At 41.6% G+C, this 27,080-nt stretch overlaps 1 protein-coding gene and 2 non-coding genes across 4 annotated transcripts in view; 2 read left to right on the top strand and 1 right to left on the bottom strand.

Moving 5' to 3' along the window:
- The window catches only part of cher (filamin protein cher), a 1,020,924-nt gene that overhangs the window by 517,679 nt on the left and 476,165 nt on the right, over window positions 1-27,080 (bottom strand). The window lies entirely within an intron of this gene.
- Window positions 4,932-5,050, top strand: LOC138708254 (5S ribosomal RNA). Its single transcript, XR_011334660.1, has one exon. It is a non-coding gene; the product is annotated as a 5S ribosomal RNA (ribosomal RNA).
- LOC138708295 (5S ribosomal RNA) lies at window positions 24,372-24,490 on the top strand. Its single transcript, XR_011334700.1, has one exon. It is a non-coding gene; the product is annotated as a 5S ribosomal RNA (ribosomal RNA).

Genomic DNA, 27,080 nt, shown 5'->3' with positions numbered 1-27,080 from the left:
GAAGGGGTGGTGGGCGTTGATATCTGTGGTGATTATGACATTTGGAAGGGTGTGAAGGTAACGCAGGAGTGTGGATGGGAGTGGATTAGCTGGCGGAGAGTAGAAAGAAGCCACATGCATGCGAGAATTTCCTATGTGGATTTGAATTATTACACATTCTTGGTCGTCGAGGTGAAGGGGTAGGGGAATTTGAGTTGTTGTCAAGTTTTTGTTAGTCATAATCATAACTCCTCCTCCTATCGTAGGTCTGTCGCGTCGATATATAGTGAAGTCTCTCATAGTAAAGCGGTCTTTGTCTCGAAGGTGGGTTTCATTTAAACATATGATTTCGGGTTTTTGCTCTTTGATGAGGTGAGTGAGTTCCGTTCTGTTGTTATACAGGTGCCTAATATTGCAATGAATTATCGTGATGTCATGTCGAAGTAGGATGGACGCCATTATAGTGGTATTAGGTTGTTGGTGAGAGGCTGTTTGTGGTGTCTAGGTGCCGTGAATTTCCTGAGGGGCAGGGTAGGGATTGGTAATCCGCCAGGGCTCGTTCTATTGCGCCACCTATCATAGTTTGGACTTTCTGGACTATGGGCGTGATTATTACATCTATATTGTTTCCATAAGGTGCAACGCTGACTTTTCTATTTATGGTCTTTTTGGCTGTGGCATTTATAGTGGCTGTGGTATTTTCGAGTCGTGAGGGTGGGGTCGTGTTTATTGTTGTGGCTGTGATAAATTGTGTTAAATTGTTGATGGCTTGATTGATTTTTTCGTCAATGTATTTTTCAATGCGGGTTATGTGGATGGCGATACGTTCATCTATAAAGTTGGCGATTTGTTGGGGGGTGGGTAGATCATTTCTGTCGGTTTTTTGTGGTGTTGCCAAGATCTGAGCAAATGTGTGGGGTTTGGGACTGTTGGTGGTTTCGTTTGGTATGTTGGATATGTCGCTGTCGACGGAGTTGAGGGTTGGGAAATTGATTGTGTTAAGAGACGGGGGCTGGTTTGGGGGTGTCATTTGGCTGGGTTTAAGTGGCGAATCAATATTTTGTTTCCTAATGAATGGTCTGTAGGTAGGTTCATCGGGGAGTTGGATTTCGCGTGGATATAGTGGACAGTGCATCTGTCCTGTATAATGTCCGTCTCTATTACAGGTGGCGCAATGATGTGGTCGATCTTTATGTGCACAGGAAGTGCCAATGTTCCCACAGTGAAAACAAACTGCGGGGTTTGTGCAGTTTTTCTTCTCATGCAGATACTGATGACAGTTCCTGCATGGAATATGGCGTTTTCCTAGTTTGGGTGGTTCACAATGATATGTTCTGCCCCACAGTCGGAGGCCATCGCTGAGAAGTGTCGATATGGTGTTCGGGTTTTTTGTGAAAATGCGAACAAGGGGCGTTGGTCCGTAGCTATTTCTTATTCTTGTGATCCTAGTGTGTTCTAAGTTGATGTTTGTCATAGCAGCTGATACTGTTTCTATATCTATTTCCGGGGAGATTCCAGTAGCAACTAGATTGGTTTCTTTGGCGTAAGATTGAGCACTCTCCGTATTTCTGTTCTGTCTGTTAATTTTAATTGCATATTCTGCGTTGGGTCCGAAAGTGTTGGGTGGGTAGGAGGAGATGAATTTATCTAAGTGCTCTTGGTTTTCGAAAATAAGAGTTGTTGAACTGAATTTTTGCGACCAGGTTTGTCTAGGTGGTGTGATTTGAATTTTTAGGCAATCTTGATATATGATGGTGGGGTTGTTTTTGTGTAGATCTTGGTTATTGATACGCATAGCTACGCGTGAGTCAATTTGAGTTGCAGCAGGCGGTGGTTGCGTTTGTGATATTCGAATGTCTTTGCTAGGAGTGGTTTGATTATTTGCATTTGATGTGGAAGGTTGTGGCGTGATTTGATTGGGGGCAAAATTAGGATTCGTTTGGATTGGTGACACGGGGGATTGTAGGTCTTGGTGTACTGTGGTGCTTTGAGAGGGAAGTGGCAGAGACGATATCAGATTTTCTAGTCTGTATCGTAGTTCTCTGTTATTTGTTTTGAGTGGAGTTTTTGCGGTAGGGGCAGATATTTCTTTGGTAGCTGCATTTGGTTTGTATTGTCTTTGAGCGGGTTGTGAGAGCCAAGGAGCTTGCAATTTAGCTTGCTCCGGAATCATGTACTGAGTTTTATCACTAGGCCCAAGAATTGAGGGTGGAATGTACTGTGTAAATTTTGAGAGGTGAGCTCGGGTATGGAAATTTATAATAAGTAGGTGTTCATGGTGTTTATACCAGCGAACATGCACACGAATTTGGTTTAGAACTTTTTTGAGCTCTGAGGCACTATAATTATATATTATTAGGGTTGTGTTTGCCTCTGATTCTGTGAAAGCGTCAGGCGGTGACTGCTGGTGTAGTAGACCTGGAAAGGGATTGTCAGTGGATGGAGTGTTTACTGACAAATCCTCAGCGGAGTGAGAGCGGTTTTTTGAGGAGTTGTGACTGCCCTTACCTCTGTCTGCTGGTTGTGTTGCTCTGCTTTCAGGGTTGTTGTTATTCATGGTGGCTCCTCCTTTTGATTTGTGTTGGAGTTATGATGCACTATTTGGTTGAAGATGTAATACGTAGCACTAAACACTGTAATTGACACTGCGGCATTTGAGGTATATATTGGAGAAAGAGATAAGAAAGGTTAAACTAAGTCCAGAAATGAAAAGACAAAGGAGAATATTTGGAGTGTAAAGTTTCGTTGACACTATTTAGTTGGTTCACTCACTGCACGTTAGATTGTTTTGTACTATGAGCACACAGAGCACTGTTTAGTTTTCACTAGCAGAGAGAGTGAAACATGACTGCACGCATAGTAAATGTCTTGCACTCGAATACACTTGACGTGATATAAGATTTAATACACGCCCAAATTGTCAGTCACTCGGTATGCTACACTGTGTTGGCTTCTCTCTAACTGGAACAATATTTGTAGTAAAGGTGCGCTACAACTAGATGGAAATTTCCGCAGTAACGTCCTATCGTTAAGCGGAGAGAACTGTATATCTGGATCGGTTAACTAGTGGTCCGTACACTAGCACCACACTAGAGATGTTAACAATTGAAGAGTTCACTCGAGGCAATGGCACAAAAACACACAGTCTTGAGGGTTTAGTCACTTGCGTACGGCTTCTCTAGCACTAATGATCACTACTCAGTGGCCACACTGTAGAGGTTCCTCCTTCGTAGCTACATCTTTACGGAAGAGTACACACACACGAACACTGAATAGACCTACCCACTGTTTCGGTTCTCACTGGAAAGAAAACACGCAACTAAAGGGTTTCTCTCTGAAGTATACAAATACGCCTCAGGCGTGTTCTCGTACGGTCCGCGCCCGGTATTATAAGCAAAACGGTGGCCTTCACTTTTCGCCTCGGGCGTGTTCCCGTACGGTCCGCACTCGATGCACAGTACGATGCGGAGCGCGACTGATCAATCCTCTGCCATGCAGGGCCCGACGGTCTCTCCCATCTCCTGCCAACCTCATGCAGGGCCCGACGGTAACCTTCACTTTTACGCCAACGTCAATAATCGACAGCGGACCAATCGTAAAGTCACAAACGTTTGCGCTGTTTCTATTGGCTCGCACTGGGAAGGCAGTACGGCATTGTCCCTGCGACTTAAATATTTTTCTCCCTCCGGGCTCATCATCAGACGAGCACCATGCCCCCCAAAGCTTCCGGAAAGGCTGCCAAGAAGGCCGGCAAGGCCCAGAAGAATATTTCGAAGGGCGATAAGAAGAAGAAGCGCAAGAGGAAGGAGAGCTACGCCATTTACATCTACAAGGTTCTGAAACAAGTTCACCCAGACACGGGAATCAGTTCAAAGGCTATGAGCATCATGAACAGCTTCGTTAACGACATCTTCGAGCGCATCGCCGCGGAAGCTTCGCGGCTCGCGCATTACAACAAGCGGTCGACCATCACCAGTCGGGAGATCCAGACAGCCGTCCGTCTCCTGCTACCCGGTGAGCTGGCCAAGCACGCCGTCAGTGAAGGGACCAAGGCCGTCACAAAATACACTAGTTCCAAGTAAGCGGGAGTGCTTGCTAGGGAATCAGCAACCGGCCCTTTTAAGGGCCACAAGTTATTCATAACAGAGTAGATGAATGAAGAACAACAGCGTTTCCCACCGAGTGAAAATTTAAATAATCACCCCGATAACACTTCTAGGATAGATAATACATTATAGGCAGTCCATGGGAGACTTGGATCCACGAGGCAAATTCGTTTCCTTAATAGTTTCGTACGACTTATATGAGAGCGCGGTGTCATTCCTACTCACTTGGCAGCATTAATTGTTGAGGGAAAACAACTTAGAAGGTAACTTGTCGACCGCGGTCATAATCCTTCCGCAGGCCACTACTGAGAATCTGTGGACATACGGGTAATCTATCTTTATTGAAACTCGGGTTCATAACATACGACTGATACTTTATATATCTGTCACGTAATCCATCAAGAGACAAATGTCCCCCCCCCCCTAGTCAGTAGCGAGCTTCAGTCCATTCGTAGTAGCCGCCGGTGCAAGAAGTGAATTGAAGTTTGTGTGAAGTTCCGTAGTATGGCATGAAAATGATGTCGAAAATCCGACTACAGTTCCACAACCATGTGGTTGAAAGGAGGCTCCGCTGTTGAACAACAATCCACCTGTGGCTTAACTTAGAATGCCGACTAGCTGTTTTATTAATCCCGTGTCAATCCAGCAGTGTGTGACGTTGAAACGTAACCAAACTGCCGTTGATAGATAGATTTATCATCTATCCCAATGACATCCAACGAGCTTGGTAATTTAGGTACAGAGTCTAAGCAGGCAGTTTACGTGTGTGTGTGAGCGAGTGCAGGTTTTATCGAGTGCACCCCAATCCCATCGTCCTCAAGTGCCTACAGATTACGCAGTTTCATCGGCAACGGCCATACCATGTTGAAAATACCGGTTCTCGTCCGATCACCGAAGTCAAGCAACATTGGGCGTGGTCAGTACTTGGATGGGTGACCGCTTGGGAACACCACGTGCCGTTGGCGATTTTTTTTTTTACGTCACTATTTCCAGCGTGTTCTAATAAGACTTATGGGATATTATGTTCCCTTCCCTATTCCAGCTATAGCTTGGATGATGACGCCGCTGCATAATTGTAGAGTAATTGATAATTCTTAAGTACTTGCAGCTCCGTATTGAAACTTATGACTGGTAGCATATTCATATGAGACGGTTCACTTCTCTGCGTTTTCTCGAAGAAGGGAATATGTATTCAGGGGATTGTGAACGTACCTCGCGCTCTCCCTAGAAGTTAGAGACATTTTAGGTAAAGAATGTAATATACTGTACATATATGGCTAATTAAAATCCCATTAGTTACTACATTTCAGTGGGTAGTACAAATTCCATAATGAAAATATCTCTGTCCTAGTAGTTGTATCCTTTAAAGAAGCTCGTTGTTTTCCCATGATGAAGGGCAGAACTTGGTCGGTAGAAATTTAAACAGACTGCATTATCAGACCAGGCGTTATTTCAATATCAGCGTTTAGTTTAGGAAATATAGCAATAGCGGAGTTGGGAGAAGTAGTTATAGCATGTACAGTAAGTATAAACAGTTCGCTGTACTGTACAGTGAATATAAATATTTGAATGTACGATGGCAAAACATCAGACATACAGTACGTAGCTCACATATCTTTAAAAATAAATAAATAAATAAATAAATAAAAATAAAGAAGACATTCTGAGGAGTGAGTGGAAAGTGCATATTATAATGAATATTTTTAACTCTCAGTTGACATTGAGAGAGAAAGCCATGCATCGGGGAACCGGTGACTGTTTTTGCGTTACCTTCTGCTATTGGCGTTGTTGGTTAGTAACGAATGAAAGGGGTAGGACGCGGAATCAAATGTCAAAAAACGATAGGGAAATAATAGTAACTGGTTGTATTTCGATCGAGCTCGGCGTGCTGATTCACCAGTGGGGTGTTTCACAAAGTTTACAATCTTTGGAAATTGTGAACTCTGTTTGTAAACTTCTGTTTCACAATCTTTGTTTGTAAAGGTGGACTGTACAAAGGAAATCAAATCTTTACGAATGAAATTTTGCGCTCTTTACAAGTGATATGTTTGTTTCACAACGAAGGAGTAATTTTACAAACGTGTAAACTAAACTTTACTAGTGAAGTTAGCACATTTTCTACAGTAGCCCTGTTGAAATAGCTTCTAATTGTGAATGAAAAAAATAAACACATATGTATAAAATCAATTTTATAGTAACAGGGTACCATTAAGAATTACACTGAAGCAGTTGTGATGTTATTGAGTAGTTCTAGCGACTCAGACGAAGATTTTGCATTTAGGCCTAACGTAGAATTTTCCGGCCACGTTCGTATCATTGTACGAATATTAATGAAAGGTTTCGAATGAATCCCGCGCTATACTTCAGAATACCGCGTTAGTTCTTATATACGAGGAACGTATTTAATAAATACTCGCACTTAAAGAAGAAAAACTTTGCACCGAAAACCAATCACTTAATAATGCAATGTCGGCATTACTTACGCAGTATTCTGAAGTCGTTCCGAATCCCATTTCGCTGTAATCTCTCCTACAAGATATGGGACATCACATGCAACATCTGAAAGGGAAAAGTGGTGCCCTAACCTCAAAGCGAGAACTGCATTGGTTGCATAGTAGCTCTCAGTTCCCTGCGTTAGCAGATAAGAACGGAATTTATAAGATTACAGTGTGCAAAAGTTCACACATGGTAGTTGATGTTGTTACAAGATTGAAAAAACTCGAGGCGGGTTATTGATCACCGAATGTGCTTACTCGGGCAAAGGATTTTTATGCTCCTCCTGCTGGGTTCCCTAATGTTGGCGAGGTTATGGATGAAACAATAAAATATACTGATGGACCAGCAGAGAGCGAAGTTGATTTTAATGGATGGACATGTTAGCTGCTCTATCAACTGCATATAACTACGTGGGTCAAATCCATTATTTATCAATTATTTGAATGAATTTCGCGCTAACTTTCGTCAGTTAAGTCGTAGGCTAATTAATGCATTGGTATGCTCGACCAATTGCATGCCGCGAAACTCCGTTGTCGCCGATGTAGCAAAATCTAAATAAAATATATATAAAAAAATATAAACATGTCCATCGATAGTTCTAAAATTACAGCTACTTTACCTCTGATCCTTAGTGATTTTTGTAAACTGTCGTTGGCGATTTTGTTCAACCAATTATGCGTATTTGTAAGTTTGTTTCGCCGATTTTGTAAAGTTCGTTAAAACATACAAGTGAATAAGATTGCATTGTGAAACACAGTTAACAAGCATATGTAATATTTCCGTTGTTAATTGTATATTGTTAATTTGTAATTTGTTAGCGTTGTGAAACATGCCCCCATTTACCTTTAGAGGTAATATCTACATTAATATTTAGTTAAAATTTAAAGAAATTTTAAACGAATGGAAGCTGCATTTTAATTCACCCCAAATTACTATGTTCCCTTTCAGATTATCAGCTGTTGTTGTTGTTGTTGTTGTATTGTAAGTTCTCACTTATTGTTAGCTAGCCGTACCCGTTCGCTCCGCTCCACCTGTTAGAAATAAATATAAAGTAATTACATAATTAAAATAGGACGTCTGATCCAGGGAACAACTTTTACAACAGCGCAAGATAATCTGCTTCGCATATTACCCAATTTTTTTTTAGCACTGCATTTATTGCATATATATTTTATGTATTTTAACACGATTCAATTGAGCATAGTTAAAATATGAATTATTAAAATAATGGATTGCCAAGCTAAAGTACTATTACTGCATACTAAATCAATACACTCTCGTTGTTCGTTAATTCTCTGAGATTAAAATGCGTGTACATAAATATTATTTTAAGAAATACAGAAAACGAATGTACAAAATAGCCTATCAAATTTTCTGTGCATAAGAAGCTATTTTAATCTTACCTGTCCTCGATTTACTCAGACGTTACTGTAATAACATTATAGCATTATGTCCATCTAGAGAAACTACAGTTTCCAATGGTGAAATAATAACTAATTATACAAATCAGTTAATTTACGAGCTTGTGATATTACTTCATACAAACACAGAAACATTCCCTGTAGGCTATGTTTAATAGCTTTCGATTGTTTGTTGATGTCCAAGGCCCCTGTTTCGATTGTTGTTGTCCAAGGCCCCTTATAGACGAAGTCATTTGTTCTTAATTCATTGCACCGTCTTAGATAGCGTTATTTTAATTTTAAAACTCATTTATCTCATTAAATATCAGTCCTATCAAAATGTTGTAAAAAAATAAAACTTAACGGAAATCATTTTTAAAGGAACATCTGTTATGTAACATTTTTTCTCAAATATCAATAATAAGCGAGATATTTCGATTTATTTAATTCAGGCCCCCTTATAACTCCCCTTTTAAATAATGTATTTCGAATGCCATATAGCCTAAAATCTAAGTTACAACAAACTTAATTTATATTCCAGTTTTCATATAAATCGGTTCAGCCATTATCGCGTGAAAAGGTAACAAACATACAGACAGACATACAAACAAAAATTTCAAAAATGCGATTTTCGGTTTCAGGGTGGTTAATTATATATGTTAGGACCAATTACTTTTGGAAAATCGAAACTTACCAGAAAAATTTCGGCTACAGATTTATTATTAGTATAGATAGTACGAGATACGACCGCAATTTTGTACGACTAGTGTAATGAAGGAATGCAAAAAATTATTTTGGAACTTTGCAATGTTAGTCTATCATTAAAATAAAATTAAATCTTAATTCGTCCCTTTTGCAGGAGTCTTCTTCATCCAGTATGTTGTTGGCTGATATGGAGGAGGAGGGGGGGGGGACATGCTCTAAAGGGATTAAATTTGCTTAGCAAATCGATATGGTGACTAACGCTTGCAATGCGTCATAGCTATAATTGTACTGCGCGGTAATTTCAGAGTAATAAGAGTTCAGTTCAGGGATCTGCTAATTTCTTCATATTGTGTTCGGCAATGGAATAGTACCGCAGTAGCATTAAGAGGTTTTTATAATTTGAACTGATATGTGCAGGTATATTGACCCCCCCCCCCTCCCACCGCTGGCCGACGCGGACTGCAATGACAACAGTAAGCCACACGTCATACGTAAGCCTTTCTTCTTCTTCATCTTTGCTCGCCTGGCAAATACAGTCTTGGATTTCACATATTCAATTTTTCACAGTCCCAACTCCCTTGCATGGACGTGTTTTCACGTACCTTTAAAGTTTCTCCTCTCATTCATTCAGTCTATTCGCAAGCCTGAGGGTTTTCCGTGGTTTTCCCTAAGGAGCTAAGACAAATGTAGGGATGAGCCCAGAAAGAAAAGGGCATTCACTTCCTTAGACCCTGGTAACTGCTCTTTTTAGAGGAAGGAGGAGGAGAAAGAAACCCCCCCACCCCCACCGACGTGGACTGCAATGACAACAGTAAGCAACACGTTATATGTAAAGCCTTTATTATTATTATTATTATTATTATTATTATTATTATTTACAATGGGACTAAAGGTGGTGTAGATACACTATGTCAAATGTGCCACAATCTTTCCTGCAATAGAAAGACGAGGCGCTGGCCACTAGCAATATTTTACAACATGCTAAATATTGCAAGTATAAATTCATGGATAATTTATAGTTAGAAGAACTCAGAAAACAATATCAAGAAAACAATTCATTTTCCAATTGTGTGAAGAGCTGACAAAACCGTGGATGCAGCACCGCTTTGCACGTCCTACTTTACACCGATCTCTGCGGGCAACAATTGAAGAACATCTGAACATTGCTGTGCAACAACAATGCCAGGTAATGCAGCCAGATGGTGAACGTACTGTTTGCTATAAATGTCCTGCAAAGAAGAGGAGAATGATGACAACATTTTGTGGACTTTGCAAAAAGGGGTTCTGCAGAGAACATCGCGCTGTTGTTTGCACTAATTGTAAATAGGACAATAACATGAACGTAAAGACTTTATGACAAACTTAAAATTAAATGAACACTAATGGCTACGAAAAGTGTAAAAGTTGTTAAATGTGTGATATTGAGTTGATTTCAGTTAATTAAAATGTGAGTAGTAAAAATTACGAATGCTTACCTTTAACATGAGTACAGTGATGATTACCTGTCTAGGGTTAAGTAGTCGCGTGGTGAGTTTAGGAATTCCCAGACCACCTCTAAGATTGTTTAAAATAAAGGTATTGTAATCGTACGTTTCTGTCTTTTGTCAATAGTAACGTTGACCTTTCTTTTTCGAGAAAACAAAATCTGTTGTACAGTTAAAGGTACTGAAATAGTAAGAAATTTTCTGAAATCCCCACGCGTTTGCAAGTGTAAGTCTCTGTTGTAACCTGTTGATTTACGAGAGACTGCGTGTGCTTCCGTACAGTGTTTCTAAAATGTGCAGTAACGAGTCAGAAATCATTGGAATGTAGTGTAGGTGTGTTTGTTATAACCGGGAATCAATCCGCAGTACTTGACCAATCAACTACGGGAAATATCAGAAAAATTGGCAGGAGTTAGCAAGAAAAACAAAGGTAAAATATCACGTGAACGAGCACCGATACCGAGCACTATGTACAATATACCCTAGAGAAAAAGACAAGAAAACAAAAGTCAACCGCTGCAAGTGTTACGAAGTGGTGTGTGAAACATATAATGAAGAATGTCTGCGGGAAGCGCATCTAGTGAGATAAAGGGTGAAATGGAGGATTCTGCTAAAAATAAAGAAAGGAAGAAAAATGTTTACAGTTAATACAAGTATTGTTTTCTCTTGTGGGTTTATGTTTAGTATAATAGATGTGTGTGTGTGTGTGTGTGTGTGTGTGTTTCATTAAAAATTAGCATATCCTTAATGAATACATCCTAAGTGGTATAAATGAAATTGTATAAACTGCAGGGAATCTTAAAATATGAAAATTGCGATAGTTGTTTTCTTTACAGTCCGACCTTTTTTAATAAACTAGTGTGAGATATGAAGTTTTGCACATTTAAGGGTTGTTAACATGAATGTAAGGAATATATATTATGATATGATATGATATGATTCTCAAATACTCTGTCCTGCTGACCCTTCACATTTCTGTATTCGGGCGAGTGTGTATTCTTCTTCTTCTTCTTCTTCTTCTTCTTCTTATTATTATTATTATTACTATTACTATAATTATTATTATTATTATTATTATTATTATTATTATTATTATTGTGTGAAGAGTTGTATCGGAAGTGCTTTATAGACTAAATTAATAATTTCTATCTTAACTGAAATATTTACATTATATTTCACACAGTATAGTTACAGGTAGCATAAATTCAGATAATGGTTTTTATATGGGAATCTACTTCTTGTGTTTAGAGGCTACATTTATACAGAGTTAATAATTTCTCCCCTATGTAACATATTTCCATGAAATTTTATACGCATCTATGCAAAAACGAATTATGCTCGTGTAATTAGGGAATTAGGGAAAAATTAGTGTTTCTGATAATTTTTAATGTTTTAATAGAAATTATGCTCCTAAAAGATGACTAGCCTGCCATATTTTTCGCAGTTGGTAACAAAATGCTAGATTCATGGATATACTCCATAATTTAGTTGTTCATTATATGTTCAAGAAGTGTTGAATTTTTCTTGGAGAAATTAAGCTCCTTCATCCAGACTCTGAAAAGTGGCTGCTGTCGAATTCGTAAAGCGCCACCAAGAGATGAATATAACATCTAAGTTTGCAGGATGTAGCAGCTAAATTTTAAGCCGTATAGAGTTTAATATTTGATTAATGTGTGGGTAGAAGAATTGAAAGTTAACTCAGGTTTACTTGTAATGCACAGCCTGTTAAATATGTCGTAAAAAAAAAAAAAAAAAAAAAAACTAGTTGCACAAATCTCAGTAAACGTGCCAATTAAATGAATGCTAACGTATTATAGATTGCTTTTCGCGTATTAAATGAAAGTACACATCTTGTCCTATGACCTCCATAAGGGAAGGTTTAACAATATAAAACAGCCACTGACCCCACGAACAAAAATCAACTGAAGAGCGTGACTTAAAAAAAAAAAAAAAAAAAAAAAAAAAAAACTCATGTTTTGTCCCACCTCTTACTGATATTGATGTTTTGTATGTTGTTGTGCACAATGCCTAGCTTTTGTTTAAGCCTAGATATTACTTAAACTTCGGTTATGATGAAGTTGATTTTCTTACATAGTTTTGCGTTCTGGACAACTGTGCGCCGGCATCTCTCGGAACATCCGAGATCAGGTCCCTATCCCCTCCACCGCAAAGTCAAATAGCGTCTGTCACTTGATTTTGAATATTAAACAAACATACCATCACGGCATTTCCGTTATGGCATCTGGTGTCATCAATAAGCTACAAATAAAGGAAAGAAAGAAAGAAAGAAAGAAAGAAAGAAAGAAAGAAAGAAAGAAAGAAAGAAAGTAGCACAGTCACTGTCCTGAACAAGGTACGCAAGTATTATTTTAATTAATGCGTATCGCCTACCAGCCGCCGAAACTATTCGACAGGAGAGTGAATATCCTACACGGTCCTGTAAAAATGTTCTGAATACACTAAATGACGTGTAATTTTTTTTCTATTATTAGGACAATTGAACGTGTCATTGCTCCTGCGGGTTGCTTTGTTTCACACCACAGAGAATTCAGGTTCTCTACCCCCCGGGATTCTAGAGATAAGAGAGCGATGAGGTTAAAGGAGTAGGCGTTTGTTCGTGTTTTTGTTTTTACTTTAGAAAAATTGCGAAACGTGACGCAATAGCGATAAGTTTTATGAACAAGTTTGCTGAATCGACCAATTGAAGGTAATTTATATTTTGCTAAAGAAGAGAGGAGATTAATGAAATCAGTTATTGTAATAATCGTAGTAGATTGAAGGAATTGTTTGTATTCAAACTCCTTTTGTGAAATAAGCTGCTCGGATGCTTATCAGGGTGACGGTTATAAATGTTATCGTAATACCCACCCGAGGTCACAAAGGTCACAGTCTTCCGCTTGTCCTTTCCTAAGCAGACCACGTCTGTACTATCGAAAATAATGAGTCACAGTTATAGTTTCGTGAAAGTAAAAAATGTTAGATAGGAGACAAGTAGCTACTCTTATACAATCATAATCACATTTTGTATCCAATATAGTATAAACGAGCTACATGTAAGTACTGTGTAAAGTTTCATTAAAACAATATATTATATATGAGACAAGTCACTAATTTTTGTCAAAACGCATCGTCTATAAAGGGGTAGTTTCTCCTCTTATACAGTAGTGACTATAGTGCGAAGTTTCATGGAAATATGTCACATTTTTAGTCCAGCTAGATTTGCTTTCTGGACCACTTTGAGCCTTGGCGCTTGTGATCGGTCGGACGGAGGATCACTCGTCCCGGCGGCGTTAACCCTTAATTTGGTAAATATATATAATGTGCAATATTATAGAACTGTGAAATTTTTTTTTAATTTTCCTAAGAAACTTTGTTATCCATCGTTCTATTAAAAAATTGTTTATTAACCTATAGGATACATTGCGATATTTGTCAAACAGGCTGTGGGAAAATGCTGATACGGTGAGGAATGGAAAGGGAGAAACCATTTATATTATTGAGGTGACCTTGAACTGAGGGTAGTAGGAACGAGACCTGGAGTACGGTACAACCGGCTCTTCCGAGAAATAACTAGTGGCCCTGAAAAGGGCCTTTTTGCGGGCAGGAGTACCTTTGTTAATTCAAGCCCTCTCGCCGCGGATGCGCCTAGCCAGCTGAATATCCTTGGGCATAATGGTCACGCGCTTGGCGTGGATGGCGCAAAGGTTGGTATCCTCGAAGAGACCGACGAGGTATGCCTCGCTTGCCTCCTGCAAGGCCATTACGGCTGAGCTCTGGAAACGGAGGTCGGTTTTGAAATCCTGAGCGATTTCACGCACCAAGCGCTGGAAAGGCAGCTTGCGGATGAGGAGCTCGGTGCTCTTCTGGTAACGACGGATCTCGCGAAGAGCAACTGTACCAGGTCGGTATCGATGGGGTTTCTTCACGCCTCCAGTAGCCGGTGCGCTCTTCCTAGCGGCCTTCGTTGCCAGCTGCTTTCGTGGAGCCTTGCCTCCCGTGGACTTACGCGCAGTTTGCTTCGTACGTGCCATCGCTTACTCCTTCGTCCTCGCAACCCAAGTTGACGCAATACAGTCGCGCCCGCTGCCCCCAAGAGGGGTATTTATGTCTTCGCCCGTTGAGAAGCCACGCCCCTTCCGTAATGTGATTGGTCCGCGGGTTTTAGTATATAAACCAAAAAATGACCCGCCGTCGAGATCACTTTTAACCTTCGTCACACGAGCAACATGACTGGACGCGGCAAGGGAGGCAAGGGTCTTGGCAAAGGTGGAGCGAAGCGCCACAGGAAGGTTCTCCGAGATAATATTCAGGGCATCACGAAGCCGGCCATTCGTCGTCTCGCCCGACGTGGAGGCGTAAAGCGTATCTCCGGCCTCATCTACGAGGAGACGAGAGGTGTTCTCAAGGTCTTTCTGGAGAACGTAATCCGTGACGCTGTAACATACACCGAGCACGCGAAGCGGAAGACAGTCACGGCCATGGACGTGGTATACGCCTTGAAGAGGCAGGGGAGGACTCTCTACGGGTTCGGCGGTTAGACTGCCTACACACGTCTGCTGCCGAATCCGTCGGCAAAACGGCCCTTTTCAGGGCCATAAAATCCGTCTAAAAAGGGCAGTAGTTGTCGAGATTAATTTAATTCACCTTTACTGTGTGACCACTAGCTCAACAGGCCAGTGCGGAAAACAGAACTTATTTCGTAGGGGCACTTCAGTATCAGCAAAAGACGTTGTAAGAAATGCCTCTCCGTTTTTCAAATGGGTCTGACCCCAACGCTTGGTATATCAAGTGGAAAGACCGGATTCCTCTGTGAAGCCTTGCTCCTCGGATTATGTTACCTGTTACTGTAAACTTCTGTAAGTCAATAATCACTGTCCGAAGAATTGGTGGGTAATATGACAACGCAGGTAGGCAATGCTCACCAGACCGTAACAAGGAACCGAGGGGATTGACACATACTGAACATCACATCACCACGTTTTTGCAATGCCAACTTTTAGGTCATAGGAATCCAGTGTGGTAAACACTGGGGAGAAGAGGTACACATCGCATGTCAGAACACAGGACTTCGTCCTGTCAGACAACTTCCACGTATAGCTTGCGTCATTTCGGTTCGAACGAAACGACAGAGAGAGGGGAAATTCGAACGCAAATTGTCAAAGCCTTCGATTCCTACGAGAAGGTCATGTCATCATCTCAGTATTGGGGTTCCTGCGCGTGCGGCCAATATGTGCACCAACAAACAAACGCATTAGGAACTCTATTATAACGCCGTAAGTTGTTCACCAGTTATCGATTTCTTATTCAAAATTAGTTTCATTCGTAGTATGTAGTAAAGTAAACTAGTATATTCAAACGTATATGTCTAAAACCACGATGGGCACCAAAGAAGGGGACTTGTGATTATTTTCACGATAATCTCCATTACTCTAATATGATAGAAATATATTACATAAATTTCGAAGCCAACTATGTACCTTGGCATCATCATCTAATTTAACTCGTATTGTGTTAAATTATATAATAATAATGAAACCTTTCTATATGCATCAGTATAATGTGTTATCACACAATAGCCTAGTAAATGTACAACGGTTTCAAGTACTTCAGTGCGAACCTGGGACAACGACATCGTTCAGAGCACAAAATTACAGAATGATGATATTAAATCAGCCCACCGGTATAGAGAGAGAGAGAAAGTTGACACGCGTAATGAAATTACATTACGAAGCCGTGAGAGAGGATTAACAATACTGGCTATTTCTGACTTTTGTGAGGTTAGTGGGGCCCTTAAAAGGGCCGTTTTACGGAGAAGGGGCTTAAGCCTTCTTCTCGGTTTTCTTCGGGAGGAGAACCGCCTGGATGTTGGGCAACACACCACCCTGGGCGATGGTGACGCCGGACAGGAGTTTGTTCAGCTCCTCGTCGTTGCGAATGGCGAGCTGTAAGTGACGAGGAATGATCCTAGTCTTCTTGTTGTCACGAGCTGCGTTGCCAGCCAACTCGAGAACTTCGGCCGCCAGGTACTCCATCACCGCGGCCAGGTAGACTGGCGCACCGGCACCAACTCGCTCTGCGTAATTGCCCTTACGCAAAAGACGGTGGATACGGCCTACCGGGAACTGCAACCCAGCACGGCTGGATCGAGACTTTGACTTTCCCTTCACCTTGCCTCCCTTTCCACGACCCGACATGATGCTACTCCTACTTGCAGCTGTTTAACTACAAGAACGACGCCTCGCCCAAAATGATGCAGGGCCCGGTGTCAGAGTTGATTGCTGGCAGAGCCAGCGGTCGTTTTAGGGTCTTACATTACAATGCCCTCTTCGACCGTGAGTGCTTGTGAGTGCAGTGTTATTAGAATGTTGGATATTTAGGGCTTTTATGAGATTGAGGTTGAGACGTGGAAAGAAGACAGGTGGGTAGAAAGTAAGAAAGAAGATTTAAGAAGCAGATTTTAAGTTCTGATTTGTTGTTATTTGAGGAGTAACCATGAACTATTTGTGATGTAAATTATTTACTGGGCTTGCGTGAATTTTGAATGTATTTATTTATTGTTTAGTTATTCAACGGTAGCTATCATGCATCACTAAGCAGTGGTGAGGGCAGTCACAATTTGTTTATATTGTTGTTATCCTTGTGTTTGGGCGTTGGCATTTTGACTTCAGCTATCCAGCAGTCGGAGTGATGTTCGCTGGTACGTTATGTTGTGGGTGGGGTGTTTGATTTCGATTTCCTCTCGTTGTAGATGAAGGTGGATTATTAATTGTATGTGTCGGGTTCTGGTCCATGACATATATGTGTATTCCTCAACGATGGCATTCTTGTGGAGTATTTATGGGAAACAGGCCGCGAATTTGCCGATTCCGGGAGACGAGGGGTGTTGTAGAGAGGGAGAGAGGGGGGGGAGAGTTTAATAGTTATTTTGTGGATTGAAGTGATCTTGATAGGCTTGTAGGAGTTTTTCAATGGTTGTGTTCTTATTGGTGTGTGGAGGATTGTTAAACATATGTTGTGTGTATGAGCGACGTAGTGCGAAGTGTGTGTATTTAGTGACTGTTCGGATTAGGTGTGTGGAGAGTGGTTTCGTTTTAGTGTGGATGTATACTGTGTCGTTTCTGGTATGTTTGGGTAGTCGAAATATCTGGCGCAATAATTTCCTTTCACGGGACTCAAATTTCTTTTGTGTTGAGGGTGAAGATTGCAGTAGAAAATAGGAGGAGTAGGTGCACTGGGATCGAACCAGTGCTTTATATAGGTGTAGTAATGTGTTGGCGTGGCAGCCTTGTCTTCTAATGCCGCTTAGGTAGCTTACTGCTTTAGTGGCTTTGTTGTATTTGTCCCATATTGTTTGCGCTATTGTGGTCCAAGAGAGTTTTGATGTGAGTGGAATGCCTAGATATGTTACTTTGTGTTGGAGTGGTATTAATGCTTGTCCGATGGTAATGTGTTGTCTGTTTGTGATTCGTGATTTTAAAGAAGGGCGGAAGACACAGGTTTGGGTTTTTTCGGTGTTGATGGTAATTCTCCAGGTGTTGGCCCACTCAGTGTACTGTCTCAGGGCGTTGTCTATTAGTACCCTGGCGGATCGTAAGCGGGGATGGGTGACCCAGAATGCCACATCGTCAGCAAACTGTGCCAGGCCCACTTGATTGTTGTTGGGTTGGGGGATGTCAGATACATATATGTTATAGAGCAGGGGGGAAATCACGCTGCCCTGGGGAACTCCTGCTTCGATTTGGAAGGTGCGGGACAGATCTTGTCTGCCAAGACGCACCTGGCCAGATCGGTTTTTCAGGAAGCTGGAGATCCAGCGTGTTATTTCGTGCGGAAATTCCATGTTTGTTAGTTTATATCGCAAGGCGTCCAGCCATACTGTGTCAAAAGCTCGTCTGGCGTCGAGCGCTACCATGATTGAGTAATGTCGTTTAGAGTAGGCCTCCTCAATGGGGGTAAGTACCCGTATCAGCTGATCAGTCGGCTGGACTCCCGGTCTGAAGCCCGCCTGAGAATCGGGAATCATATTTCGGTCGCGCAGGTAAACCTGCAAGCGTGAAACGAGTACTTTCTCCATTAACTTGGCAATAGTCGGGGTGAGGCTTATGGGTCGGTAGTTGGCGGGGTCTGAGGCGTCTTTACCAGGTTTTGGAAATAGAATTATGTGTGAATGTCTCCAGCGTGTTGGAGCGTGTCCAAGTTTCAAAGAGAGGGTGAAAAGCCCAGCAAGAAAATTAAGGGCTGTCGGCGGGAGTTGTTTAAGTGTTTGGTATGTGATACCATCAGGTCCTGGTGCTGAGTTCTTGCATGTTTGAAGGGCAAGTGAGATGTCTAGTATGGTGATGTCATCAATGATGGGGTCGTCGGTTGATCGTGGTGCTGGTGCTGGGAGTGGATTATAGAGGATAGGATGGTTAGTGATATGATCTGTGATGAAATGGTAATGATCTTGGTCGAAGTCTGGATGTATAGGTATTGTGTGCGTGTTGGATAGAAACTGCCGGAAGACTTCCAGTTTGCCTGGTGTGTCAATAATCGTTTGTTGTCTGTAGCGTAATGGGTGGGAAGTATATTGGTACTTGCCCCTAATACGCTTTATGGTTTCCCAAAATCGCTTGGGAGCGTTTAGTCTGTCTTTGTCGACTTTCTGAATGAATTTGTCCCATCGTCGCGTCTCGTATCTCTGTATAGCGTCTTTGACATCTTCTTGCAGTGAGCGGTAGAGGCGTCTGTCTTCATCTTCATGGGTGCGCATGTAGAGTCTGTGTGCTGCTCTTTTTGTCTTTATGATTTTTAAGATGTCTGGAGGTAATGCACGGCGACGGTCAGTGGTATATCGTTTTTGTGGTATTGAGTCTTGAATAGCTTCATTAAGCACCTGTACAAACAAAGTCTCTGCGGTGTCTAAGTCTTCGTGTTTCGTGATTGGAAAATGAGGGAGTGATTTAGATATGTAATCTTTGAATTTCTGCCAATCAGCGTTACGATAATCTCGCATGTATATAGCTTCGTTCACGGGTTGAGAGCGGTAAAAGGGGCAGGCAAGTTTTATTAGTATGGGTGCGTGATCTGAATTTAGAGGGGGGAGGACTAGAGTATTGATGAGTCGGTTATGTAATCTGGGAGAGATGAATATTTTATCAGGAGTTGTAAATTGTTGAGTAGGAGTTGGTAGGCGTGTGGGGGCAGGGAGTGGAACTTGTACTAGGTTGAGACTGGGTAAGAGCGTCACTAGGTGGTTGCCTTTGGTGTTCCGATTGTTATCATGGAGGAAGGGGTGGTGGGCGTTGATATCTGTGGTGATTATGACATTTGGAAGGGTGTGAAGGTAACGCAGGAGTGTGGATGGGAGTGGATTGGCTGGCGGAGAGTAGAAAGAAGCCACATGCATGCGAGAATTACCTATGTGGATTTGAATTATTACACATTCTTGGTCGTCGAGGTGGAGGGGTAGGGGAATTTGAGTTGTTGTCAAGTTTTTGTTAGTCATAATCATAACTCCTCCTCCTATCGTAGGTCTGTCGCGTCGATATATAGTGAAGTCTCTCATAGTAAAGCGGTCTTTGTCTCGAAGGTGGGTTTCATTTAAACATATAATTTCAGGTTTTTGCTCTTGGATGAGGTGAGTGAGTTCCGTTCTGTTGTTATACAGGTGTCTAATATTGCAATGAATTATCGTGATGTCATGTCGAAGTAGGATGGACGCCATTATAGTGGTATTAGGTTGTTGGTGAGAGGCTGTTTGTGGTGTCTAGGTGCCGTGAATTTCCTGAGGGGCAGGGTAGGGATTGGTAATCCGCCAGGGCTCGTTCTATTGCGCCACCTATCATAGTTTGGACTTTCTGGACTATGGGCGTGATTATTACATCTATATTGTTTCCATAAGGTGCAACGCTGACTTTCCTATTTATGGTCTTTTTGGCTGTGGCATTTATAGTGGCTGTGGTATTTTCGAGTCGTGAGGGTGGGGTTGTGTTTATTGTTGTGGCTGTGATAAATTGTGTTAAATTATTAATGGCTTGATTGATTTTTTCGTCAATGTATTTTTCAATGCGGGTTATGTGGATGGCGATACGTTCATCTATAAAGTTGGCGATTTGTTGGGGGGTGGGGAGATCATTTCTGTCGGTTTTTTGTGGTGTTGCCAAGATCTGCGCAAATGTGTGGGGTTTGGGGCTGTTGGTGGTTTCGTTTGGTATGTTGGATATGTCGCTGTCGACGGAGTTGAGGGATGGGAAATTTATTGTGTTAAGAGACGGGGGCTGGTTTGGGGGTGTCATTTGGCTGGGTTTAAGTGGCGAATCAATATTTTGTTTCCTAATGAATGGTCTGTAGGTAGGTTCATCGGGGAGTTGGATTTCGCGTGGATATAGTGGACAGTGCATCTGTCCTGTATAATGTCCGTCTCTATTACAGGTGGCGCAATGATGTGGTCGATCTTTATGTGCACAGGAAGTGCCAATGTTCCCACAGTGAAAACAAACTGCGGGGTTTGTGCAGTTTTTCTTTTCATGCAGATACTGATGACAGTTCCTGCATGGAATATGGCGTTTTCCTAGTTTGGGCGGTTCACAATGATATGTTCTGCCCCACAGTCGGAGGCCATCGCTGAGAAGTGTCGATATGGTGTTCGGGTTTTTTGTGAAAATGCGAACAAGTGGCGTTGGTCCGTAGCTATTTCTTATTCTTGTGATCCTAGTGTGTTCTAAGTTGATGTTTGTCATAGCAGCTGATACTGTTTCTGTATCTATTTCCGGGGAGATTCCAGTAGCAACTAGATTGGTTTCTTTGGTGTAAAATTGAGCACTCTCCGTATTTCTGTTCTGTCTGTTAATTTTAATTGCATATTCTGCGTTGGGTCCGAAAGTGTTGGGTGGGTAGGAGGAGATGAATTTATCTAAGTGCTCTTGGTTTTCGAAAATAAGAGTTGTTGAACTGAATTTTTGCGACCAGGTTTGTCGAGGTGGTGTGATTTGAATTTTTAGGCAATTTTGATATATGATGGTGGGGTTGTTTTTGTGTAGATCTTGGTTATTGATACGCATAGCTACGCGTGAGTCAATTTGAGTTGCGGCAGGCGGTGGTTGCGTTTGTGATATTCGAATGTCTTTGCCAGGTGTGGTATTATTATTTGCATTTGATGTGGAAGGTTGTGGCGTGATTTGATTGGGGGCAAAATTAGGATTCGTTTGGATTGGTGACACGGGGGATTGTAGGTCTTGGTGTACTGTGGTGCTTTGAGAGGGAAGTGGCAGAGACGATATCAGATTTTCTAGTCTGTATCGTAGTTCTCTGTTATTTGTTTTGAGTGGAGTTTTTGCGGTAGGGGCAGATATTTCTTTGGTAGCTGCATTTGGTTTGTATTGTCTTTGAGCGGGTTGTGAGAGCCAAGGAGCTTGCAATTTCGCTTGCTCCGGAATCATGTACTGAGTTTTATCACTAGGCCCAAGAATTGAGGGTGGAATGTACTGTGTAAATTTTGAGAGGTGAGCTCGGGTATGGAAATTTATAATAAGCAGGTGTTCATGGTGTTTGTACCAGCGAACATGGACACGAATTTGGTTTAGAACTTTTTTGAGTTCTGAGGCACTATAATTATATATTATAAGGGTTGTGTTCGCCTCTGATTCTGTGAAAGCGTCAGGCGGTGACTGCTGGTGTATTAGACCGGGAAAAGGATTGTCAGAGGATGGAGTATTTACTGACAAATCCTCAGCGGAGTGAGAGCGGTTTTTTGAGGTGTTGTGACTGCCCTTACCTTTGTATGCTGGTTGTGTTGCTCTGCTTTCAGGGTTGTTGTTATTCATGGTGGCTCCTCCTTTTGATTTGTGTTGGAGTTATGATGCACTATTTGGTTGAAGATGTAATACGTAGCACTAAACACTGTAATTGACACTGCGGCATTTGAGGTATATATTGGAGAAAGAGATAGGAAAGGTTAAACTAAGTCCAGAAATGAAAAGACAAAGGAGAATATTTGGAGTGTAAAGTTTCGTTGACACTATTTAGTTGGTTCACTCACTGCACGTTAGATTGTTTTGTACTATGAGCACACAGAGCACTGTTTAGTTTTCACTAGCAGAGTGAGTGAAACATGTCTGCAAGCATAGTAAATGTTTTGCACTCGAATACACTTGACGTGATATAAGATTTAATACACGCCCAAATTGTCAGTCACTCGGTATGCTACACTGTGTTGGCTTCTCTCTAACTGGAACAATATTTGTAGAAAAGGTGCGCTACAACTAGATGGAAATTTCCGCAGTAACGTCCTATCGTTAAGCGGAGAGAACTGTATATCTGGATCGATTAACTAGTGGTCCGTACACTAGCACCACACTAGAGATGTTGACAATTGGAGAGTTCACTCGAGGCAATGGCACAAAAACACACAGTCTTGAGGGTTTAGTCACTTGCGTACGGGTTCTCTCGCACTATTGATCACTACTCAGTGGCCACACTGTAGAGGTTCCTTCGTAGCTACATCTTTACGGAAGAGTACACACACACGAACACTGAATAGACCTACCCACTGTTTCGGTTCTCACTGGAAAGAAAACACGCAACGAAAGGGTTTCTCTCTGAAGTATACAAATACGCCTCAGGCGTGTTCTCGTACGGTCCGCGCCCGGTATTATAAGCAAAACGGTGGCCTTCACTTTTCGCCTCGGGCGTGTTCCCGTACGGTCCGCACCCGATGCACAGTACGATGCGGAGCGCGGCCACTTGCGATGCAACTCTGACGAACGATGATCTGCCGATCTCATCGACCATCATCATCATCATGCAGGGCCCGACGGTAACCTTCACTTTTACGCCAACGTCAATAATCGACAGCGGACCAATCGTAAAGTCACAAACGTTTGCGCTGTTTCTATTGGCTCGCACTGGGAAGGCAGTACGGCATTGTCCCTGCGACTTAAATATTTTTCTCCCTCCGGGCTCATCATCAGACGAGCACCATGCCCCCCAAAGCTTCCGGAAAGGCTGCCAAGAAGGCCGGCAAGGCCCAGAAGAATATTTCGAAGGGCGATAAGAAGAAGAAGCGCAAGAGGAAGGAGAGCTACGCCATTTACATCTACAAGGTTCTGAAACAAGTTCACCCAGACACGGGAATCAGTTCAAAGGCTATGAGCATCATGAACAGCTTCGTTAACGACATCTTCGAGCGCATCGCCGCGGAAGCTTCGCGGCTCGCGCATTACAACAAGCGGTCGACCATCACCAGTCGGGAGATCCAGACAGCCGTCCGTCTCCTGCTACCCGGTGAGCTGGCCAAGCACGCCGTCAGTGAAGGGACCAAGGCCGTCACAAAATACACTAGTTCCAAGTAAGCGGGAGTGCTTGCTAGGGAATCAGCAACCGGCCCTTTTAAGGGCCACAAGTTATTCATAACAGAGTAGATGAATGAAGAACAACAGCGTTTCCCACCGAGTGAAAATTTAAATAATCACCCCGATAACACTTCTAGGATAGATAATACATTATAGGCAGTCCATGGGAGACTTGGATCCACGAGGCAAATTCGTTTCCTTAATAGTTTCGTACGACTTATATGAGAGCGCGGTGTCATTCCTACTCACTTGGCAGCATTAATTGTTGAGGGAAAACAACTTAGAAGGTAACTTGTCGACCGCGGTCATAATCCTTCCGCAGGCCACTACTGAGAATCTGTGGACATACGGGTAATCTATCTTTATTGAAACTCGGGTTCATAACATACGACTGATACTTTATATATCTGTCACGTAATCCATCAAGAGACAAATGTCCCCCCCCCCCTAGTCAGTAGCGAGCTTCAGTCCATTCGTAGTAGCCGCCGGTGCAAGAAGTGAATTGAAGTTTGTGTGAAGTTCCGTAGTATGGCATGAAAATGATGTCGAAAATCCGACTACAGTTCCACAACCATGTGGTTGAAAGGAGGCTCCGCTGTTGAACAACAATCCACCTGTGGCTTAACTTAGAATGCCGACTAGCTGTTTTATTAATCCCGTGTCAATCCAGCAGTGTGTGACGTTGAAACGTAACCAAACTGCCGTTGATAGATAGATTTATCATCTATCCCAATGACATCCAACGAGCTTGGTAATTTAGGTACAGAGTCTAAGCAGGCAGTTTACGTGTGTGTGTGAGCGAGTGCAGGTTTTATCGAGTGCACCCCAATCCCATCGTCCTCAAGTGCCTACAGATTACGCAGTTTCATCGGCAACGGCCATACCATGTTGAAAATACCGGTTCTCGTCCGATCACCGAAGTCAAGCAACATTGGGCGTGGTCAGTACTTGGATGGGTGACCGCTTGGGAACACCACGTGCCGTTGGCGATTTTTTTTTTTACGTCACTATTTCCAGCGTGTTCTAATAAGACTTATGGGATATTATGTTCCCTTCCCTATTCCAGCTATAGCTTGGATGATGACGCCGCTGCATAATTGTAGAGTAATTGATAATTCTTAAGTACTTGCAGCTCCGTATTGAAACTTATGACTGGTAGCATATTCATATGAGACGGTTCACTTCTCTGCGTTTTCTCGAAGAAGGGAATATGTATTCAGGGGATTGTGAACGTACCTCGCGCTCTCCCTAGAAGTTAGAGACATTTTAGGTAAAGAATGTAATATACTGTACATATATGGCTAATTAAAATCCCATTAGTTACTACATTTCAGTGGGTAGTACAAATTCCATAATGAAAATATCTCTGTCCTAGTAGTTGTATCCTTTAAAGAAGCTCGTTGTTTTCCCATGATGAAGGGCAGAACTTGGTCGGTAGAAATTTAAACAGACTGCATTATCAGACCAGGCGTTATTTCAATATCAGCGTTTAGTTTAGGAAATATAGCAATAGCGGAGTTGGGAGAAGTAGTTATAGCATGTACAGTAAGTATAAACAGTTCGCTGTACTGTACAGTGAATATAAATATTTGAATGTACGATGGCAAAACATCAGACATACAGTACGTAGCTCACATATCTTTAAAAATAAATAAATAAATAAATAAATAAAAATAAAGAAGACATTCTGAGGAGTGAGTGGAAAGTGCATATTATAATGAATATTTTTAACTCTCAGTTGACATTGAGAGAGAAAGCCATGCATCGGGGAACCGGTGACTGTTTTTGCGTTACCTTCTGCTATTGGCGTTGTTGGTTAGTAACGAATGAAAGGGGTAGGACGCGGAATCAAATGTCAAAAAACGATAGGGAAATAATAGTAACTGGTTGTATTTCGATCGAGCTCGGCGTGCTGATTCACCAGTGGGGTGTTTCACAAAGTTTACAATCTTTGGAAATTGTGAACTCTGTTTGTAAACTTCTGTTTCACAATCTTTGTTTGTAAAGGTGGACTGTACAAAGGAAATCAAATCTTTACGAATGAAATTTTGCGCTCTTTACAAGTGATATGTTTGTTTCACAACGAAGGAGTAATTTTACAAACGTGTAAACTAAACTTTACTAGTGAAGTTAGCACATTTTCTACAGTAGCCCTGTTGAAATAGCTTCTAATTGTGAATGAAAAAAATAAACACATATGTATAAAATCAATTTTATAGTAACAGGGTACCATTAAGAATTACACTGAAGCAGTTGTGATGTTATTGAGTAGTTCTAGCGACTCAGACGAAGATTTTGCATTTAGGCCTAACGTAGAATTTTCCGGCCACGTTCGTATCATTGTACGAATATTAATGAAAGGTTTCGAATGAATCCCGCGCTATACTTCAGAATACCGCGTTAGTTCTTATATACGAGGAACGTATTTAATAAATACTCGCACTTAAAGAAGAAAAACTTTGCACCGAAAACCAATCACTTAATAATGCAATGTCGGCATTACTTACGCAGTATTCTGAAGTCGTTCCGAATCCCATTTCGCTGTAATCTCTCCTACAAGATATGGGACATCACATGCAACATCTGAAAGGGAAAAGTGGTGCCCTAACCTCAAAGCGAGAACTGCATTGGTTGCATAGTAGCTCTCAGTTCCCTGCGTTAGCAGATAAGAACGGAATTTATAAGATTACAGTGTGCAAAAGTTCACACATGGTAGTTGATGTTGTTACAAGATTGAAAAAACTCGAGGCGGGTTATTGATCACCGAATGTGCTTACTCGGGCAAAGGATTTTTATGCTCCTCCTGCTGGGTTCCCTAATGTTGGCGAGGTTATGGATGAAACAATAAAATATACTGATGGACCAGCAGAGAGCGAAGTTGATTTTAATGGATGGACATGTTAGCTGCTCTATCAACTGCATATAACTACGTGGGTCAAATCCATTATTTATCAATTATTTGAATGAATTTCGCGCTAACTTTCGTCAGTTAAGTCGTAGGCTAATTAATGCATTGGTATGCTCGACCAATTGCATGCCGCGAAACTCCGTTGTCGCCGATGTAGCAAAATCTAAATAAAATATATATAAAAAAATATAAACATGTCCATCGATAGTTCTAAAATTACAGCTACTTTACCTCTGATCCTTAGTGATTTTTGTAAACTGTCGTTGGCGATTTTGTTCAACCAATTATGCGTATTTGTAAGTTTGTTTCGCCGATTTTGTAAAGTTCGTTAAAACATACAAGTGAATAAGATTGCATTGTGAAACACAGTTAACAAGCATATGTAATATTTCCGTTGTTAATTGTATATTGTTAATTTGTAATTTGTTAGCGTTGTGAAACATGCCCCCATTTACCTTTAGAGGTAATATCTACATTAATATTTAGTTAAAATTTAAAGAAATTTTAAACGAATGGAAGCTGCATTTTAATTCACCCCAAATTACTATGTTCCCTTTCAGATTATCAGCTGTTGTTGTTGTTGTTGTTGTATTGTAAGTTCTCACTTATTGTTAGCTAGCCGTACCCGTTCGCTCCGCTCCACCTGTTAGAAATAAATATAAAGTAATTAC

Source organism: Periplaneta americana, chromosome 10 (genome assembly GCF_040183065.1).
Source record: "Periplaneta americana isolate PAMFEO1 chromosome 10, P.americana_PAMFEO1_priV1, whole genome shotgun sequence".
In the NCBI taxonomy this organism is placed as follows: Eukaryota; Metazoa; Arthropoda; class Insecta; order Blattodea; family Blattidae; genus Periplaneta; species Periplaneta americana.
Note: the sequence above shows the minus strand (reverse complement) of the source record. Positions and strands in the feature narration are given on the sequence as shown.